A 22,851-nucleotide genomic window follows, 5' to 3' on the forward strand; every position below is an offset into this window, starting at 1 on the left:
CCGTTTCATTACCATAAAACACATCTGCCATGCAGGACTGACATCACATTAAAGTTATAATTAGTTATAGACTGTCCTTTCTTTAAAGAAAACCAAACAAGATCCATCAAACGCTGAATATTCCTGTTTAAATCTTGCAAGAATTTATTTATTTATTTTAAATTCTATTAGAGCAGAACACATTTTACACAGAGAAAACTAGCTTGGTCTATCATTCATGAAGGTCTGGATCTTAAAGGGGTCATGAGTTGAGAAATCAACTTTTAGGAGGTCATCGTACTAAAAAAAAAAAATATCCTGTAAGTTTCAGAACTGAAAACTTCCTCCTTTTATTGACACCAGATCCAGCGAACGACTGATCCTGGAATGTGTCTATAGATGTTGAAACTCCGCCTACTTCATCATTGCAGCGTTAGCCCCGCCCACTGGTGTGTGAGTGAGATGAGGAGGAGAGAAGAGCGATACAGGACTAAAATAACATTACCTTTCAAAGGATCCTAATGCAGGAATATGGTTATTTATTTTCAACAATGTGAATGTCTCAGTTGAGCTTTATTTATTTGTGTTCGGTTCATTTCACTGTGGATTCTTTGGTAAATCAATCTCATTTCGGCACAAACAGACTTTTACGATATGAACTCGACAGTAATGCAACAACATGTCAGTAACTGTGTTCATTCTGATGCCTGATCTGATATTAATGATTCATGTACAGCCAGATGATCTTTGTGTGTGTGTCAGTAAATCAAATCAGCGACTAAACGCTCAACTTCACCTTGTTTCTCTTAGTAGGATGAAAATAATCTATTTAAAGTGTGATTAAATTATATATAGAAAGTGATCAAAGAACGCTCCCTTTACAATCTCTGGAGCTGTCAATCAAACAGAGTGTGTTTATCCGTGACTGAGTTCTGGACTCGAGCCAAAACTCACGTTTTATTCAACAAATCTCTTATTTATATGGTGTTTGCACTGTTAGTTATGATGAAAGCATTCGTTAGTGTGCAGAAACTGAGTTTCAGTGACGATTTCACTGCTTTCATGAGCTCAACAACATGTCTGTGATCGACTACAATGTTCATCACTGCAACCTTTCATGCCACGATCTAAATATAATGCTATAGATCTAAATATAATGCCATAGATCTAAATATAATGCTGTAATCAACACTTTGCATGATTAGTTCACCTTGAGAGCTGTGATAGTAAAAACGTGCCAAAAGTTTGAGAGAGTAATACTTAGCTGTTTCACAGACAAATATGTCAGCCAATCACAGCAGTGGGCGTTTACACTGAAGTCTCACAGAGACACGCCCCTTAAAACAGAGCGTTTAAATCAGAGGCTAAAATCAGGGTAAGAAAAATGCCTTTTATTTCTAAATTATGACAATTTTGATGTAAAAATCATACTTACATTATTAGTGCATCCCAAGAAACATTAAAAAACAATAAAACAACAGTTCATGACCTATGAAAAATAGCCCAGAAAATACTGTAGGCTACAACATGTTACTACAATAATATGTGATCAGTTTGTGTAAGGGTGGTCATGAGTAGTTTTAACAGTATGTCTATAGACAGGCTTTAAAACCCAAATGGCTTTAGAAGTCAAAAAACTATAAAATAACCATTAAATCCCATATTATTATTTAGTACACCCTTAGTGAAAAATTAGTATACTTAAGCACAATTTATTTGTATGTACTTTAGTATAACAATGTACTTGTGGCACGCTATATATTGGTATACTTAAAGTCTGCTAAATTGGAAAAACTAATTTTGTATTAAATGAAATTTTAGTTGTCCAAAAGCAGTGCTGAAGTTCAACTAAAGTTGTATTAAATATACTTGTTTGCGCTAAAGTGGAACTATTCCAAGTATACTTAAGTACACTGTAAATATACTCGTGTTTAAGTTTTGAAATGCAGAATTTTGGTGACATTAGAATTGCAATACAATTACATTATAAGAGTGTTGAACACACATTAATATTATACTGATAACAAACTTTTAGTGATTTTAAAAACACATTGCAATGGCATTCCAAGTGAACTTGTAGTGTGCTAATGGCATCATTATAGTGTGCTTCAAATAGACTACAATAAAGTAATCCTTACAGTTTTAGAATATACCCTTTACAGACAGCTCCAGTATACCAGTAACTTACTGATCCAGTGAACATCAGTGAGACGATGGGAACAGATTTATATGTATATTGTATGCAGGGATCAGTACGGGCTGGAATCGAACCCGGGTCACGCGGGCCGCTGTCGCACAAGAGCACTCGGCTTACCTGTTGCCCCACCACACATTTAAAGACTACGCTAAACTGGTGTTACTTTGTGTTCTCTCTATACTGTTACAAGTACAGCTATAAGCACACAGACTTTATTAATGACAACTATTAATGACAGCAATAATTATATGGATTAAAAGACTGTGAATCGCCGACAAAATGATTAATATACACTCAGCAAGTGGAGCGTGAAAATAAACGTGAAATGGCCTGTTGCTATACAACACCAACATGCACTTTAAGCTGTTGAAAAGTGCTATTGAATTAAATTAAACAATAGCCTGACATTCAAAGTGTGAGCAAATTATTAAAAAAGGTAAATGTAATAATTATAAAACTTATTTATGATTATTTTTTGCAGCTCAAAACACATTTCCTGTAAACCTTTATCTAGGCCATTACTATTTTTTGTACTAAACAAGTAGAACTCAAATACTGTTCACTGAATTGGACATTTAATCATAACAGGACAACATAGTGTTCAACAAAAATAAATTACTGAAGTAAAAATGTAACAAATTAAATAAATTTATTTGCAAATTTCTCATGGTTAGGTCTGAGCTGGAGGCAAAAGTTGGGTTTGAAAATTCTGCCTTTACAACCAAAACAAGCAGAAACAAACTCGATGTTTCAGTTCATACCTCATGTTTTCTGTGGTTTGCACAAAAAGAAAGTCTCATCTAAAAAATTACATAGCATCATCTAAAAATAATTTGATTATTCTCGGATTTGAAACACATGGCGAGATTGTGTCTTTAGCTACAATGACTTTCTAGACTCTAAAGTTTTCTTCTGACAAATGTGCCAAAATCTGCAACACAGATTCCCAATAGTGACCGATTAGTACAGCAAACCGATTGTCAGTGAGTGTGATGGCACTGGCTTTATGGCGTGTTCAAAACATGTCAATCATTCTGGATCAACCAATAGCTGGACGTTGGGGCAGGCCAATAGAGGTCAAGGTTTAGCTTCAGTAAGTCATGTCAGAAATAATGTATTTGAAATGCACATGATCATCAGCACAACTCATGAGTTTAGGTAACTCTGGATTTCCTTAAGAGTTTCAGAGTTAAGTACGTGACGGTGAGAAAACATGTCGGAGGCAATGGATGCAGAGTCTGTCCAAGTGAAAAAAACCTACTAAAATATATTTAAAATAGGCCTACATAATTTCACACGAAATAAAAACCCATTAATATACAGTAGTCAGCATGTGAAGTAGATCAAAAAAGTTAATCAAAGTTGATTTTAGGACAACTTTGATGAAGGGTTTTGATCCGCTTCAAATGTTGACTATTTACAGATATACTGACATTAATTTTACAATTAAACTTCATTTTTTAGTTCTTCTTTATTGCACAATGCATATTTCTAAATATTAAGCCTACAATGTGTTTAATATCACTATTAGTAAGGATAGTATGATCACTGTATAATTTGGATGCAAGATATATTACTTCTGAAACAGAAATGAAATAATTCATTCTAATAATATTTGCAATAGTTTGACTTTAGCACAATCAAATATACTTAAATATATCTTTAGTTGAACCTCAACAAAAAAATTACAATTGCATGGTATTTATACATGTAAATGTAAATGCAATTGTAGTACTCTTAGCATAAAATAAATGCATTTCGAATAGATTTTAGGGTTAACTATGAATTAACTATAAACTAATAATAAAATAATAGTTTGCAAATTAAATTTGTAAGTACTTTATTACTGTATACTTATTAAAAAATGTTACCAATATTGGTTCAGTACTGATACTAATACTTCTAATTAGGGGCAGTTGTGGCCCAATGGTTTTGTAACCCAAAGGTCGCAGGTTCGATTCTCAACACCAGCAGGAAACGACCTTGAGTAAGGCACCGAACCCCTAATCGCTCCGCGGGCGCCGCAATGAATGGCCTGCCTCTGGGTGTGTGTGTCACGGTTTGCAGTGTGTGTGTGTGTGTGTGTGTGTGTGTGTTCACTACTCACTCCTCCTAATGCGTGTGCACTAACTTGGATGGGTTAAATGCAGAGGACAGATTCTGAGAATGGGTCACCGAACTTAACCTTCACGTCACTCACTTCATAATAAATGTTTGTTTTTTCTGATGATAACATGAACATCATTTATATCTGCCGTCACAAGCTGCTTTTACCCATCTTATCACACACGCACTAATGATAGACAGTAGGAGTGTGTGTGTGTGTGTGTGTCCAGTGTGAGGTAAAGATAGTCCCTGAGTGTCCAGTGTGACGCAGGTCCGTCGAGCGGTCAGGGCTTATTTTTAGCCTCTTCCAGGAGTGTCACAGGGCAGCGACTGCAGAAAACAATGTTTCTCTAATCCCTGGACATAAACTCCTCGTGTCAAACGTGGGACATCACACGTCGAAAAGACTGCAGCATGTTTATGAATTGCTCATGACCTCATGCTGCTGTTCAGCCACAGACTATCGGGCTTCATTAAACACAAAAACACACATTAAACATTAAAGAGGCCATATTCTGCCCTTTTACAAAGTCTTGATGTTGTTTTTGGGCTCTACTAGAACAGGCTTTCATGCTTGAATGTCTTCTGGACAGAAGTCAGCATGCATTTCCATTATTTTGCAGTGTTTTCTCTAGAGCTGTCTGCAGAGACTGTGGCGTTATCTGAATTCATCAGAGAGGTCCGAGTTTGGAAAGGACAGGGAACCGTTGTGTTAAATTAAGTTCAGAACATCACCGTCCATCATGTGATATACTTGCCTTGGAAGAGGCAGCCAAATTACAAATACTCACCATATAAAAAGATCGACTGACAGTTCAGTGATACTGTAGAAGCTTTTCTAAACACATCCAGCAAGTCTGCATGCAGTACTAAGTATAACGTAACTGGCATTTTTGTGAACAATTTGGTGAGTATACATTGTTATACAAGTCTTACAGCACCTCTAACGGCAAGTGACCACTAAAATTACAACGAAATAACAATGAAAAGAGACATTTACATCCCTTTAGTTCAAGTAAGTGTGTTGACCACAGAAAAATATACTCTCGTTTCATGCATGCTTTTCCCTGCTACATTACTTCTCTTTACCTGTTGCATGTCTGAAACAGAAATGAAATAATTCATTCTAATAATGTTAGAAAGTTTAGAGTTGCAAAAACGCAACATTTATTACCTACTGAACTCCATGCAGTGTCTGTTGAATGGAATTTAAGTGCAGCATTTCTTTCTTAATATCTTTGTCTGCAATGGCGAGGGAAATAAAGAATGAAATGAACGGGTAACAGAGATCTGGGCTTGTACTGTAGGTTGCACACAGACAGCATCATTACACAGCACAATGAAACGAAACGTTTATGAAAGGAAATGACAGTTAGATGACATTTCCCGTGAGTCGCCACATGGCCGCCGATCCAGCTGTCAGAGCGCGTCTGTGTGTCACGCTGCTCTCTCTGCCTGCGTGATTCATGAGGCCTCATCATTTCCTCTTATATCACAGACACACACACGTATACCTGACACAAACATGTACAAACTATAGTCAGGGATGGGCAGTATTTCAGATACATGTATTTAAAATACGTATTTGAAATACAAAATACTATTTTGTATTTTGTATAAGCCTTTGGAAAAAATCAAATGTAATTTGTATTTAAATACATTTAATATGAGTATTTTTGTATTTTCAAAATACTCAAAATACTTTGAGACAGTCAACCTCTTTATCAGGGTGTTGTTTTCATGCATCAACTAGTTCAGACCAGGTTCAGACCAGACACGCCCCCCAAAAAGAAGTTTGTGAATAAATGGATTTCTTCACATGTAAACTGATTAGGTTGTAGGTCATTTTGACGACACATGTGAAAAAGTTTTTTAGTACACTTCTTAAACCCTACCCAAATAATCAAGTTAAACCAAGTAAACTTGAAATTTTGACTTGAGACATTAGAACAAAACATATTAATATGATAACATATGTATAACACTAAATTGAACAATACTGTGTTATATATGTTTTTTAATTCATTAATTATTTTATTTCAATTAACGATTGTATTAAACACCGACCATTACTTTATTCATTATTTCTGCTATGCAGGCTCATTTTGTAAATGTAATCATTTTAAATTTTAAAAACATGGTGCTTTATGAAAATGTAACTGGACACATTTCCAAATTGTGATTGTGTTTACCCATCTATGCAAATGTTTGTTTATGTAGAGACGAAATAATTAGGTTAATCATTGTCTGTCTCCATCAGTTTAGTGTAGTGATTGTGTGCATTTGTGATGACAATGATGAAAGATACACTACACTTTTAGTTTTATTGTTCACCAAAAAAGTGCCAAATGATTTCTAATTAATTTTTTTTTTTATTTTAGATAAATTTTATATTTTCTAATTATGTATATAGAAACAAATAAACTTTAAATTAAATAAATATAAAAGTTACTATACTACTTGCGTAAAAAAAAAGCATCAAAAGAGTTTGAAATTCAGTTTTTGCTGTGGTATCATAACGGATATTGATAATTGTGAAACCATGCCATATATTGTCATATCACCCATCCCTATTCTTTGCTATATAGCAGAAAAGGTTCCCACAGTTTTACAGTTTTTTTTAATAGTGTTTACCATAAGTAATAGACTACATTGTAACCTTGTCAGAAGTAAGTATATAAATGGCTGCTATTTTGCACTACATAAGTTTATTTGTAATTACCAGCAAGGAAGCAAGCACTTAAGAGAGAGAGAGAGAGAATGACAGAGAGAGAATGACAGAGAGTGCAGAAATGAGGTAAGGAATTAAAAGTCAGTAGGCCTATGTAGTTTCTTAATTCACTGTCACTATTTATAATTAGCTTAACAAATTACACATTGTCACATTGGCTTTTAATGATGGTGATAAAATATAATAAAAGTTAAAAATTATTTTTGGGGGGTTTTTTATAGTTTTTTATTTCCTACAGGGCAGGGGAACGGAAGAGGTTTATAAAATTAAAACAAAAGTTTCTAAGTAGTTGCACACATCTAAATGCTTTTTGGCATTCAGAATAGGCCCAGATAGATTTCAGCCTATCAGGGATACCTGCACTGAATCTTCAATTTCACATGTATTTTGTGTATTTTCAAAATACTAAATACTGTATTTGTATTTAAATACATTTTCCCACACAGTATTTTGTATTTGTATTTTAAATACATTTCCATGTATTTATGCCCATCTCTGACTATAGTACAGCTTCCACACCTACTGAACAATCAATGTTCAGATTTGAATGTCACATGACTTTTGATATTATGTTTTTATTTGTTTCAGTGAAACAGTAGTTTAATGTTTACAGGTTTTCCAGGATCCCAGAATGTAGCATATATTTTCTATCAAAAAAAAAAAAAAAAATGCAACTTATATTCTGGAAAATATGGCATTTTTCTGAATACTTCACTTATTAGCCTACAGACTTGGGGATTGTTGAATGGGTTCCTAGACTCAAATAAATGTCAAATTTATGTCAAAAGGGTTCTATATAAGGAGAAATGTCTTAAATTATTACATGATACATTTAAGTTTAAGTTTAAACCCTTTTTTTTTGTGATAAAGTGTTTAATTCATAACATTTAATTAAAATTAAAAATGAATTGAAACAAAAATTAATTAATTATTTAAATGGGTCATGACATGAGAAATCAAAATTGCCTATCAAAATCTAATGATCGTCCTCATTAGAAAAGCAAAGCATTTATTTTATCACGTTTCAAAAATGGCTTGTTTTGATATTGGGTGACCTGTGACATCACACGGGCATATGCCAATGACTGCCTCCAGAGCATCGACCAATAGTTATACATCATCGCACCATATATATATATATATATATATATATATATATATATATATATATATATATATATTGTTTGTTTGTTTTTGTTTTTTGTGCAAAAAAACTTTATTAACATTATAAATGAACCTCAATGAACATATTAAAGAATGTTTTCCTGTGAAAAAAATAAATAAAAAATTCTTAATGCCTTTAAATAGCTTGAATGTAACTCTACACCGTTGCCTCATTTAATATACGCATATCTATGAATATGATAATTAGCCCCGCCTCCACTCACTCGCACGAGCTCAGACTAGATCCACTCGGTCAACTTACTGAGGTAAATGATATCACTTTTTACAATGTCGGACACATAACGGTTATTACTATGATTAGCCGTTTCCTTGACTACATCATCAAACAGCTAATAATATGTTGCTAATGTTACACAAACCATGTTTCCGTTAGCGAATCAGACAGCTGCTTTCTATCTACCAGTATCCTTAGAAACGCTTTGATCAACTCAGAACGTCAGTGGAGAAAGGCTTATAGTTCATCAGAACATCGTAATATTCATCATACTCACGCTATATTGATAAATCTACATGATTTTTCATATCAACAGAAAAATATACCGGGATAACCTTCTTTTGACACTCCCTTGTGCGGTCAGGTAATGATATGCTAAAGCCCGCCCACACTCTGACCTGATTGGTTACGAGGCAGTCTGGGACGTCAGAAACGCCAGCGATTTCAAACCGTGTTTTTGAGACGGTCTTTAGATCACTGCCGTTTAAAGAGAAAACACTCAGCAATATGAATTTGCACATGCTTAAAGCATGTTATAAACACCATATAAACAACATTAACATCTTGATTTTCAGCACAGGGGGACTTTAAAATAAAATAAAAAATAAAAAAATCCATGTCTTGACCCCTTTAAAACTAAATCCATAAAATGACCCCATGATGGGAGCCCTTTTAACGGTTCTCTATATGAAGCGCATGAAGTTTCTACTTTTCTTCTAAGAGTGTAAAGTAGGCAATCATCATTTCCAGCCATCTTTATTAAACAAAGGCTTTCACGTTTGGTATGACAACCGAATCTGAACTATTAAAGACTTAATTCAAGTTTGCTCATTTTCTCCTCATCATCATGCCTGGACTAATAAGGGATGAGTCTCAATCATTTATACAGGGATTATGGGTAGACATGATCCCTCTGTTTCCCATATTACAGAGCAGTGGGAATCTGCTCAAAACGTACTTTTATATGGTTTAAAGTCCTTTCCCAGGCTAAACTTGCAAGAATGTTTCCTAATCTATGTCTTTTTTGTGACGGGGCAAACAGACCCCAGCCATGAGCTACAAGAGTTTTAGTCCTGTCTGGAAACACTATTGTAATTTTATTCAGTTTATTAACTGCATTTTCAGTTGGACAAAAAATGCTTGTTGATGTTTCATTAATTGTTCTAAACTGAGCTTGTTATTGTTCATCGTTTTATAAATGTCTTTTGAATTTGATTTTTTTTTTTTTTTTTTTTATTCACGGTTTGTAATTTAGCTGAACTGTATATAATATGCTATTTAACTGGCATGTTCCCATTGTCATAACTTACACCATATGGTGTGACAACATGCCTCAATATTAGAATTTTATTTCTTGGACAATAATGGTGGATTTTGTTTGTTTGTTTGTTTGTTTGTTTGTTTGTTTGTTTGTTTGTTTGTTTGTTTGTTTGTTTGTTTGTTTGTTTGTTTGTTGGTTGGTGGTTGGTTGGTTGGTTGGTTGGTTTGTTTGTTTGTTTGTTTGTTGGTTGTAGCCAAGAATTGCATGTGCCTATATAGAAACTGACTTTCAAAAAAAAAAAAAAAAAAAAAAAGAAATATTTACTGGAATAAAAAGTGTTTTTAATATTATTTATTGTTTTAGTAATTTTGTCATGTTTTTTAACTATTTTTTTTATAGTTTTAGTGTTAGTAATTTTAGTATTTTATTTATTTAACTTATTTATTTCAGATGCTTTTTTAAGGTTTTCATCTAATATTTATATTTTATTTCAATGAAAATTATAAAAACCACACCGCTCTGGACAACCCAACACAGTCCCAACACTGATTCTCACAGTCAAATGTCCTTAAAAGCAGGCCCAAAATAATTGGAAAACTATGACCCACACTGTTACTGATGCAGGCTGAATATTTTGATTTTTGTTTTATAAATATCTTTTGAATTTTAATGGTTTGATGCCAATAATTTATTGCACAAAACAAATTGTGCTGCAAACCATGTTTCTTGTAGTTGCACACAATGTAATGATGTGAGTTTCCTCAGTTTTCAATGAGAGATCATCACACGACAGACGCAGTTTGACTGGATGCACTACTTTCGATGTCAATGTTTTATCCTCCCTTTTAAAAGTTGATTAGTCAATTTATTTGCAATAAATTATATGGCTAGCTCAATTTTATTATTTTCTTTTTCCATTGTTTTTCCTTGCTGTCTGCGACTCAATCTGACAAAACCTGCAACCTATTTTGGGTCAATCCGAGAACCGCGGCCCTAAATCATACCCAAGACACACACACACAGAGACGTTTAAATGGATCCGGCACATGGCACAGCTGCAGTGAAAGACACGGCCGGAACAAACAAACAGACAGACAGAAGGACGGAACACAGAGGTGAAGAGAGGCATAAAGCAAAAGAGGAGAAGAGAAAATGAGTGAAAAAGTGTGAAAGCTGATTCAAAGGCTGATAAAAGCATCTGTGATCAACACACACCTTCTCTTTCATGTGAATGGAGAGCAGAGGAATAAATGATGGCAGGTGTGAGAACTGAATGAAAGCCTATTAGACTCATTCTGTGTTCCAGTCTCTGTGGAACATTACACTAGACATCTCAGGCTTGCAACCATATATTTCTGTTCTGTTGGCTGAAACACAGAAGACCTACAACAGGAAAATCAAAGAGGCTCATGTTGTTATGAAATGTTCACATATTGCAAAGCTCAGGTGACAGCCTTCTGTCTGTGCCGTCTCGACTTCTTTCCTCGCTTTCACTTTAATTCTCATTGGCTAAACTGAACAGCCAATCAGAGGTGCGTTTCCCGAAAGCAAACTATGTTCGTAGGTCCCACTGAACTCTATTGGATTCGACGGAACTTACGACCAAACGCTCCGCAGAGCGACTACAGACGACGTGTGGAACCATGAAAAGTAGCCCGACAGATGCTCACCGACGGCCCGACATCACCTTTGTTCTCCTACAAACATTTGCCACACAGATCCAGCATCAAAACATGCTCTCACATCAGACATCTCCACAAAAGTCTTCTGCAGAACACAATCACTTTGCGTGATAAACAGAGCAAAATTAAAGTGGTTCTTGTTGATGCTGTGCAAGCTTATGTCGAAACACACTGTACCTACAATCTGGAGATGATTGGATGAGCGACGCAATCCTCAGTGAGATTATCTGCCTGTTTGTTCGTGCAGAATTCTTGTGCCACAGACTGTGACGTGTTGCTCTATAGCTGAACCAAATTAGTTTCGTAATTGATGAATTTGGCAACATCGGCACTGTTACTGAATAATGACGCTGTTGTCTTCTGCAGAATTCTGTTATTTTCCTGTTTGTCACTGTGAAGCTGCTCTGGAACAATCTGTACTATAAATAAAGGTCTCTTGACCTGACTTGACAGATTTCAGCACTTCAGAGCAATTTTCTTGCAGTTTTCAGTATGTTGACTCTTGGAGTCATGGAGTGTGTGAAAATGCCCTCACCCGCATGTCATAAATTAGTTTGTTCATGATCATCAAATGTGAGATACAGTAAGAATACGGCAATGAAGAGCAACTCCATCAAATCCTTATGGCTGATCATGTCCAGAGAAACATCACGCATGTACCTGCTGAGGCGGGCAGAACGTCTGTCTTCCGTGCGGCTGGAGCTGTTTCTGGATGTTCTCGCTCAAACACTGACACACTCTTGCTTTTTGCTCCAGAGAAGTCGCTTTCAGACTCAGAAGACAATCACATTTCTGCAGAGACACAGACAGAGAGAGACAGAGATGAATATTGCAGTATGCAAATGCTTATGCGGTTTGGTGAAGTGAAAAATCAAACCAGTGTAGTGCAGAGAAGCAGAAAGAAATGGAGAAGCTCTTATTTGTTTGTTTGTCTCATTAACAGCTTTCAAGCACTGCCAGGACTGATTAGAGAAATGGGTATGATCCATTTAGTTCATGAAAGCCATCTTGAGACCCCAACTGTGCACTTTACACACACACACACGCACACACACACACACACACGTGCACACACACACACACACACGCACGCACACACACACACACACACACGCACACACACACACACACACGCACACACACACACGCACACACACACACACACACACGCACACACACACACACGCACACACACACACAAAGGGTTTCCATATTTTATGGGGACATAGACATAATTTTTATACTGTAAACAAATATATCAAACTGCCCATTTTGGTGAGTATTCGTGTAAACGGTCAGTTAAGTCTTCAGTGAAAGGAAACGCAAGAAAATCATATTTGGATCTGTACACTAGTTCTTAAAGTGACAGTAGCCTAAACCAGCTGCTGTCTGACTTTACTGTTAATTCAAACAACAAAAGATAAAGAGGAAATCGTCCACCGCTCTTGACTGAGTAACTTTAGTAGCTTTAATAAGGGTTTATCCAAGGAAGACTGGTGTTTTACATCAGCGCAGCTTTTTATTTTTTTCCAGTTGAGATGCATTGCTTGCTATGAATATCCAGAGAAGTGTTACTAGTACTTTAAGTGTTACTCTGGCTCTTGATTTAAATTCTGTTATTCTCCTTGTTGTCGTCATCTGTTGATATTGTACATTGTTCAGTGTTGTATTTGTCCCGCCCCTCCTCCACTCTGATTGGACGGCTGGCTAAAAAGTGACAGTGATGAGCGCAGCGTTTCGCTCAAGCTTGTTTATTGGCATTGATGGTTCCATGAAGAACCTTTAACCTCCATGGAAACTTTCCATTCCACAAAAGGATGTTTACAGTGAACAAAATGTTCTTTAGATTGTTAAAATGTTCTTCACACAAATTAAAAAAAAAAAAAAAAAATGGTTCTTTTAAGATCTTTTGGGGAACCAAACATGGTTCTTCTTTTTTTAATTTTATGACGTGGTCATATATCCCAAAACGTGCCTACTCTCCTGCTACACACTCAAAAGTATCTACTTGTTCTTCACAAAAAGAGTACATATTTTTAGGGCATAGAATAGGAAGGGGAATCGGGACGCAGCACAAGAGACGCGGTTCCTCTCCGGTTTATTGGAGATCAGACACGCTGCCACGTTCGGGATCATCTGCAGAGGCTTAGTTGTGCTGTCTGAGCGGCCGGCCAGAAGCAGCTTGCAGTACTTTGGTTTGGCAGGAAGAACAGATCATTTAACACACATATTAATAATGCTCAAAACATTGATATTTAGAAATGATTCACTGAACAGGTTTCTTTTTTCAATCTGCATGTCAAGTCAAGAAATCAGAGATCCTCTGATCACAAGTCAGATCGTAGTTTTAACGTTAAGAGACGCTTCAGTGTAAACCTGTTATTTGTTTTTTTTTTTTTTGTTTGTTTACAGATGTAAACACTGCAGTTATCTTCAGATCATCTGATCTTGTTCTTAATACCAGATCATGTGTCACAGATCACAGGTGAAGTTTTGATATATTTACATTTCCCCAGCGTCAGATGGAAGGGAAGGGAAAGCACAGATGCTAGAGGAAGCTGCTCTGTTATTGTCTGAAGAATGATGTGGCTTCTCAGCCCAGCACTGAAATCAATACAAGTCATTCTCCTCCATCCATCTTCTCAACTTAATAAAGCGGCTCCCTATGAAGCTCCATATAGCCAGTGCTGATGACATCATCTTCGAGAAGGACCAGTTCCCCAAAATGGAAATTTTGTCATCATTTACAAATGTCATTCCATCCCTGTATCATTTTCTTCATTTTCGCAAAAGGAAGAATGTCAGTTTTCCATGCAATGAAAGTAGATGTATAGATTTCTGGATGATCTCTTCCTGTCCCATCACATGAGAAACATCTGAACTCATGTCATGATGCTTTGACACTTTAATAAAATAATCACATGCTTTTACATTAAATGGAGTTTATGAAACAGGACTCTAAAATGTCATCCAACGTCCAACTATTCCACTGAGATGACAAAAGATTAGCAGATTCACACAGCCTTCATCACAAAACAGAGTAACTGGGGACGTCCTATCCCAGAAAAGTGCTCCTGGACAACCATCAGCCAGATCCGCAGCTCAGATATGGGTTGCATCTGGCTGCCTCGGGGACCGAGAGACTTCTGATCCAACATTTCCCAGCTGCTGCTGGTCTCTTCATCCAGCCCCAGACCAGAGTCCTGGAACGGGAAGACCGGCTGTGGCACATTCACAACTCGTGATTGCAGAAATCATTCAGTATTGTTCTTTATTACTGCGGATCTGTCTATTTTAAGGACCTGTGTGGCTAACGCGTCTTTATCGAAGGATTTTGGAAACGGAAACATCTAAGACACACCATGACTGACGGTCAACGGCGGCCCGACTTTGGTGTTTTGGTGTTTCACAGCCTTAAGAAAATCAATCTGCAATAGTTGTTGGCAGTTTTGCATTTATTTTGAAAGAATCCTGGTCTGTAGCACTGGCCACCAAGAAACCTCCTTATCAACAGCATTTAATATGAAACAAATGAACTTTGGTCTTTTGTGGTGGGCTATTTCACCAGAAAGCTAAAGCTGTTGGTCTCTGAGGCATCTACTCTTTTAGAAACAAGGTCATCACACAAGTATATTTGAAAGTCGCCTCTGCTGGAGTTGAACCCATTTTAAAGTCAGCATAAGGAGTAAGGGAAGGTCGACAATTTTAGATGCAGGCATTTTTTAAATGTAAAAGCATGTATGTACACAATAAGAATCAAAATGTTAGTAGTTACAGCTTTTCTTCAGCTGAGACTGGAGCATATAGTCAAGAGAGAAGGAATCATAGGCCAAACACCAGACCATTATGCCACAAATTCTGCCAGCCTCCATTTCAAAGTTGAAAATGAATATGAATTTCATCTTTCAGCTTCATAACACACATCTATACGTCAACAAAGGAATGGCTTAAGAAGGATAATGGCTGAGTAAGATCCCAGATGTAAATCCATTGGGAAAAAAACTTGTGGAATGGCTTGGGCTGTAGACAGGATATTTGATCGATCTGGAGCTCTTTTACAGGGAAGAGTGGGAAAAAATTGACAAATCCATCCTCCAAACTGCTTGTCCTATGCTGGAGTCTTCTTGACAGCTTGACTTGTGTTAAGCTGACAGATTCCTGTTCAAAGACTGGCTGTGGTGATAGAAGCAAATGGTGCTTCCGGGTATTAGTTGAGACCTTTTTTATCATGCATTCATTCTCACATTTTAAAAACCAGCCATTTTAACAAGGGTGTGTAGACTGTTTATAGTGACTGTGTCTTGTTTTGCTCAACACAACTCAATAGAATTATGAAGTTCCATTTCAGTTCAGAATGTATGCTGTATAGGTACGCTCTAAATAATGCTGGGTTGTTTTTTCTACCCAAGCGCTGGGTTGAGCCTGTTGGGTCATTTTGTTGGGTTATTTTTCAAAGGGTTGGGTTAGATGCTGGTCAATCAATCAATTTTTTTTTTTTTTTACTTTAAAAAAAAAAAAGTGTTGTTTAACTCCATTAGCTGTATAATTGAGCACTTTTTCACTCACATACACATGTACACATTTTATCTCACCTATATTTTTGTGCATTCCTGCTGGGTGTCTTGCTTATTAATAAATGATTGATTATTATTGTTGCCCGTGTTGTTACTCAAGTAATTCTGTGTGTGATTTTATTTTTATTTTTCAGCCTATTTTGGTTCATTTTAAGCTGGCAATATAGTAATTTTTAATCAATAATTGAGTTCAATAAGACAACCCAGCATGTTGGGTCCAACATTTAACCCATTCAGCTGGGTAAAAACAACCCAATGCTGGGTTTGTCCAATTCTGACCCTGCACTGGTTTGCCAAATAACCCCAATAACCCAAATTTGGTTGTTTTTCACCCAGCATTTTTTTAGAGTGTAGCTTACTAGGTTTTGGAACAGCGTTTTAGTGTGTCCAAGGCAGAATATTATGTAATATGATTATTAGTCTTGTATATTTCCCAAAATGACAAACTTCCGAAGCCTGTGGGATCAAGCAGGGGTAAAGGGTTCTCATAACATTCCAAGCGGAGCAGAGAAGACGCTACAGCACTACAGATGGCAACCATCAACCTGGCAAATTTGCTGACAAGGCCATAGAATCTAATAACCACACACTTCCCTGAAAACACAACCAAGCATAAAAAACAAAAAAAACACAGAGGCATCTGTAATATATCAGTGCACTAAAGGCTGACTGAACTGCACAAAGATGCCCCGGAGAATAGAGCTGTTTATCGAACTATGCTTAGATGTTATGGATGGATTACAGTCTCAGAACACAATGAATAATTGATGCTGTCAAACACTCATCTTACCAAGATTACATTTATGACCACCATTAACTGACGCTGCAGAGCTGCGCACTGTTGCCTTTTACCGCTGAGCAATCAGGGCCTCATAATCTGTTACTTTCAGTCATAAAGTGCTTCATGTTGAGAATGAATGTTACAAGTGCATCAATGTTGGTCAAGCGACTCACTATTTATTTATTTATTTTCTGCATATTAGTTATTACATCAACCAGTAAGGTTAACTGCTATCACCCAGGATGAACCAATCAGTTAGCTCAAATAAACAAAAAAAAATGTTCTTCATTCAGTTTGACTGTAAACTACATACATAAAAAAACAGCAGTGCAGCATTTGATACTAAACCTCTACGTGTTGAAAAGAGCTGAGTTACTGTCACACTACTGAATGTAATTTAGCTAATTACACTGAGAAAATGAGAGAATTTACTTTATATCCGATGTCACTCCTGCACTCTCACTCTTCCTGCGCTCCAACTCGGTTACGACTCCAATGCCTGATGAGAAAATATCCCGACTGCTTGCCAGCACACATGTGGGGTGTCCAGCGATTGTGAGATAAGAGACGCCCATCAAATCCATTTATTAGACGAATGCTTCTGAGCAAAGCACAGAGAAAAGCAAAAGAGCCCTGGAACATGTTTAAGCCTTAAGATCACCATGGCATCAATGCTGGAATATTGACGTAATTATTATTATAAATGAGTTACAGTGCACATCTTTTTTTTTTTATGGAGAGACGGCGTCAACTCCTGCGAAGACCTCAGAAGATGCATCATGCTCATTCCCAAATTTCTATATATCCTAATTATTGTTGATGTACTTCATTTTTCCATTCATTCATTGCTTCTACCTTAAAATTAAATGCTAACAGCATTTGTAAATTAATTGCACAAATTATTACATTATTTGCTAACTGCATTCTTCTAATAGTGTAATTTTGACATGCATTCTCTGTAAAGCTGCTTTGAAACGATATGTAATGTGAAAAGCGCTATACAAATAAATGTGAATTGAATTGAATTTAATTATTCATGTTCTTCGTAATCTTGAATCAGAATATCTTCGTCTTGCAGCATCTCTTCTCTGATGATGAGGGCGGGGCAACCTGTCACTCACTTGAGATCCACCAATAGCAAACCACAACCATCCAATCATTTCCTTACAGACAAAATCAAGCCCCGCCCCACATTTGTTCTTGTTCCAGAAGCTGTTTCACTTAAATGTACGTCACAATAGGGAAGAAATGACCATCTTTATTTGCACTTTAAATGCTCCGTCTCTTTAAAGTATGGTGGGTTCGGATTGGCTGTCATTGTTTTTATCATTAAACCAGTTGGGGGGGGGACCTTTCTGAAAGTGATTTTATATAATTACAGCTGCTATTCTTTTATATTTAGAACAATTTCTTTTAACTACAACTTCATCGTTATCATTACAGTTATCATCCGTAAGGGTATGTTTTTGCTCATGTGCAGCCCACTCCAAAAACAAAACCCCTTCTGGTTATTTTTACTAGCATAACTTCTTTAACCAAACATTTATTAAGTCTAGATTTTACAAATGCATAAATGCTCAACTCAAATATATCTACAAAACCATAAAAACCAACTTTCAAAACAATCAAAATGGACCAAAGTGTTGTGCATAAAATAGCATAAAACAGCAGTAAACCATATCATCTGTCACACTACAAATCACTCTCAATAATCAGACGCCACAGAAACTGCACAGAAATTGCTCCCATTTCTGAACTGTAAACCAAATCAACCTCCACACAGTCAGCAGTCCAAACGTTTCCTGGGAAAACAGGTCCTCGACACGTGAAAACCAACAGGATGTGTCTTACCTCCCGTCTGCAGATCCTCAGCGGTCAGGCTGGTGTGACGGGATCAGCGCAGGCACAGGCGCTCTGGACCAGCAGGGGGTGGGGATGAGGCGCTCCCACTCGCTGCCTGCATGCACACTTTTTCCAGGCCTTGAGAGGCAAATGACTAGCCAAGCTGATGTAAATATGTTTCCATTCAAACATCTGCAGTCCATGCCAGAGGAAACCAGAGCACATTTTCATCTGATGATCTTCTGGATTATGTAATCCATGTTAATCCAACTCATGACAAACTCTTTCGATATCACAGCCAGGGTTTATTTGAAGGCTGTTAAAGAAGGATCTTAGCCCAAATTAAAGTCCCGCCTTTTTTAATCCAAAAAGGTCTGTTCTAACAATGTCAGCTAAAAAAAAAAAAAAAAATCTACGATGTTGCAGTTGATTGACAAAAACACCCAAAGCTGCCTTTGAAAGCCGTTTTTTTTTTTTTAAATCATGCACTATTAAATTAATATAAAGTTAATCATTGTCTTTTGTACTCAACTGTTAAATGGCCTTCACTAAAAACCAGGCATGAATTTCATTGGAATAACAAGTTCTGTCGTGAAACTCTAGATGGCGCAGGCTGATGGGTCCTTAACTCAATCTACTTGCAATCACATCATTCTCTATTGGGCACAGCTGATTGGTTCCTGCTGTATCAGCAGCCAATGAGCTCGCTGCTCAACATTCAAATATTTGTTCAGTATCTGCTTTAACAGCTGCAGCGCTTTCAGAAACCCTCCACCCTCCCCAGCTCCACCTGTATAGATCTGCTACAGGTAATTCATGTATGCTAATAACAGAAATAACAGCAGCGTAGCAGACCTATTCCACCAAGACCAAACATCTCAACATTACCATCCATTACCATGCCAAACACTCAGAGAGTTGTCATGACAGACATATATATATTTATTTGCACATCTTTGTTAGGATTAACAGCAGCTTATCTTAAAAATACTTTGCAATATCAACCTGTAAAGTATTTTTCTCAATGTCCACAGAAAGAAACGCTTATATCATTCTGGGTGAGAATTAACTGAAAAATAATACATTTATCTCTGTTTCTTTCTTTACTTGACTAGTAATGAGTACTTTAAAGGGGTGGTTGATTATGATTTCACTTCTTTAACTCTAGTTAGTGTGTAATGTTGCTGTTTGATCATAAACAACATCTGCAAAGTTACGACACTCAAAGTTCAATGCAAAGGAGATATTTTCTTTTACAGAAATCGCTTTTTAAGGACTACAACACACGGCTGGTAGGGACTACAACGAGCTTCTTCCCGGGTTAGTGACATCACAAACCCTAACATTTACATAAACCCCGCCCCCGAGAACACACAGCAAAGGGGGCGGGGCCATGTTGGGCTGCTTTAGAGAAGAGGAAGAGTTGTTGTAGTCGAGTGTTGTTCATTTTACGCCGGACTGCTTCACAAACGAAGATCAATTCAACACAAAAGATGAACATGACGGCACATGCTAGTGGATGAGTTGAATCAACTCCACAGCAACTACATCAATTTATCCACTAACCATTCAGAAACGTCTAAAAGTTGTAACTTCTTCCTGAGTCTCTCCATCAGTGTCGACTCCGGTTTGAACAATGTAAGGCTGAACACTTTCCTCATTTTGGCTGCGTGAGATTCTCCAGCTTTGTTGTTGTTGAGCTGTTAAAGCTCCGCCCTCTTCTGGAGCAGCAGCTCATTTGCATTTAAAGGGACACACACAAAAACGGCGTGTTTTTGCTCACACCCAAATAGGGGCAAATTTGACTCTTAACTCTCAAATTTGAATGTATGTTTGGTTAGTGTGTGCAAGACGACGTTTCTCTCGTGCACGGCTGCCATTATATATTGTATCTAAGTAGGTGAAATGAACAAATAATTAAATTTAACAAAAACCATTAAAGTTTTCCCTAACCAGAAGCCATGATGGGAAGGTACACTTTCTGTGTAAAGAACGGGATGCTTTAGATCAAGCATCAGAGAGACGAAGCATAAGTATAAAAAGGCATATAGAAAATCCTGTAACATGCGGTACGGGATAAAAGCTGTTAATGACCATTAAGACTTTCCCCCACTGATTAGTAATGACCCTTTCCTCCCTGATGAACCTTTTTTCTGCTCACTTTGAAGACCAAAACAGTCGAGTATCCTCAAATCCTCCTTTGCTTCTCAAAGCGATAAAAAAAAAAAAGCACTGTCATTTTATTATCAGTGTGCATCAATATACCTTCAGTGGTTCAATATTCATGTAAAATATCTATATATATTTTACAGTCTGTTGCTGTTGCTAAAGTGTCATGAAACACATTTTTAGATGTTAACAGATGTGTAAAGATTGCACATCAATGAAAACAACTATTGCATTGTACAAAATTATATTGTATCTAACAAACCTGTACAAATTCAGAGCCAATCACAGAGCCGGTCACAGTTAACAATGCTTATTGGAGATTTAAAACATGCTTTCATCCAACATGATGGCAAATGGTCTAACCGACTAAATCAACATTTACATTGTATGTAAATTGTCCCACATAAAATCACATCTACGTCCAGCAACAGAGCGATAAGTTCAGGCAAAGTTGGGCTAATGCATACCAGAGATTGGAAATCCACTTCCATACCAAACAAAATAAATTAAACTCTCTAGTAAGAAATTGTCCTGGTTTCTACATACGAATCTGCTAGTCAGCACCACGATGCACAGACTCGATGTCATTATACTTGTCAAAAGAAAGAGAGATGGCATATGCTTGGACACGGATTGCACAAGGAAGACGGGAGTGAGAGAAAAACATGCAAACACAAAAGATATTGCTCTAATGAGATTCTGGCCAGTGACATCTCCAGCTACTACGAGTGTCCATCGAGACAAAGGAGAAAGAAGAATCGAATTATTCCTGCATTACATTACTCAAGGATGGAGCCTGCTAGTGTCCATCACAGCAGATGCCCTGAGGTGCGTTTCCCAAAAGCATCGTTAGCTAACTACGGTCGCAACTACGGTTGTATATTTCCAATAAGGCTGGGTTGTGAAAATCATACTAAGGGACAGAAATGTTTGTTTATTATCACCCATAAACATATAAACAAAGCGTTTTTTTAATTAGTTACACCACATATTTCTGTAACTCACCTCTGTCATGTGGATCAAGTAGAATTGCAGATCTTCAGTGTGATCTGAGGAAACAAACATGATAAGGTCATAAAATTATTTAGGAAGGGCAACATTTTTCAACATAACATGTTCATTCGTGTTGTGTTGACGCACTCATCAGATATGTGTGTGATTGGCTTCAATGATCAAGGCTTCAAAAACGTTGTAAATATTCCTCAATGACTCTCTTCACTGAGCGCTTACACAGACACACACGGGAGCGTTTGGAAGCAGGAGTCTGTCACGGACCGGTCCACGGTCCACTCAATGGCCAATCAGAGATGTTTGTGAATCAGAGCACATTTCAGTACCGAAAATCAATACTTTTGACAACTCTACTTTTTATCCATACTTTTTTGTATGAGCTGAATAATTATGACAAATGACTCCGATTTATGCCTTTCTCACTTTCCACCAATGCATCATGATCAGGTGTAGGTTCTCTCCATTTAACCCAAAATTCATCATTCACAGAAGATTCTTGCAATACTATAATATTAAAATGCTATTGTGTTGTAACCTTTTTACTAATTTCAACTATACAGTGCATAAACCAATACTGACTTTCAAGAATCTTACTGGAATATTCATTACTATAAAACCAACATGGCTGATCAAATATTTCATATTCTCTAATGCCATTATTTCAACAGTTATCAGAGGAGACAGTTGTACAGTCTGTGACGGTCATCCTGTCACATGATCACACACGCACTGATCTCACTAAATCAGTCAGGACATCTACACAATCGTTCACTTTATAGCTCTGCTACGTCTCCAGAGCAAAGACACAGCAACAATCATCTCAGATAATATAACAAACGACTTCTTTCAATTATTTATCAATTAATCTAATCAATTATTGAGTTAATTGCAATAATATCTATTGGGCAAAACAGTGGTTTTATAATGGTGTGATCTTTTCCATTTTAGCCATTTCATGAATGATCTTATTGATATTGCTGAAAAGAGTGTAAAATTGGGCATGTCATGAGGTACTTTTTCTTTTCTTTTGCCTAAAAAAGAAATTGACAGTGGCATGAATGAATGCTGCCTCAAAGGGACGGGACTGTGGACTCTGAGAACATGGATTTGAACACTGAT

At 36.8% G+C, this 22,851-nt stretch overlaps 1 protein-coding gene across 2 annotated transcripts in view; it reads right to left on the reverse strand.

The window, feature by feature from the left end:
• rgs3a (regulator of G protein signaling 3a) overlaps window positions 1-18,566 on the reverse strand; it is a 90,442-nt gene extending 71,876 nt beyond the window's left edge. Inside the window, exons 1-2 of one of the 2 annotated variants that reach the window (XM_067405732.1) lie at window positions 18,562-18,566; window positions 12,016-12,147 (exon numbers count right to left, since the gene is read on the reverse strand). The gene's annotated coding sequence lies outside the window, so the exon portion shown is untranslated. Of the gene's footprint in view, window positions 1-12,015; window positions 12,162-18,561 lie in introns of those variants that run through there. The other variant, XM_067405733.1, reaches the window with a different exon arrangement.
• Window positions 18,567-22,851: the final 4,285 nt, after the last annotated feature.

Source organism: Chanodichthys erythropterus, chromosome 13 (genome assembly GCF_024489055.1).
Source record: "Chanodichthys erythropterus isolate Z2021 chromosome 13, ASM2448905v1, whole genome shotgun sequence".
NCBI lineage: Eukaryota > Metazoa > Chordata > Actinopteri > Cypriniformes > Xenocyprididae > Chanodichthys > Chanodichthys erythropterus.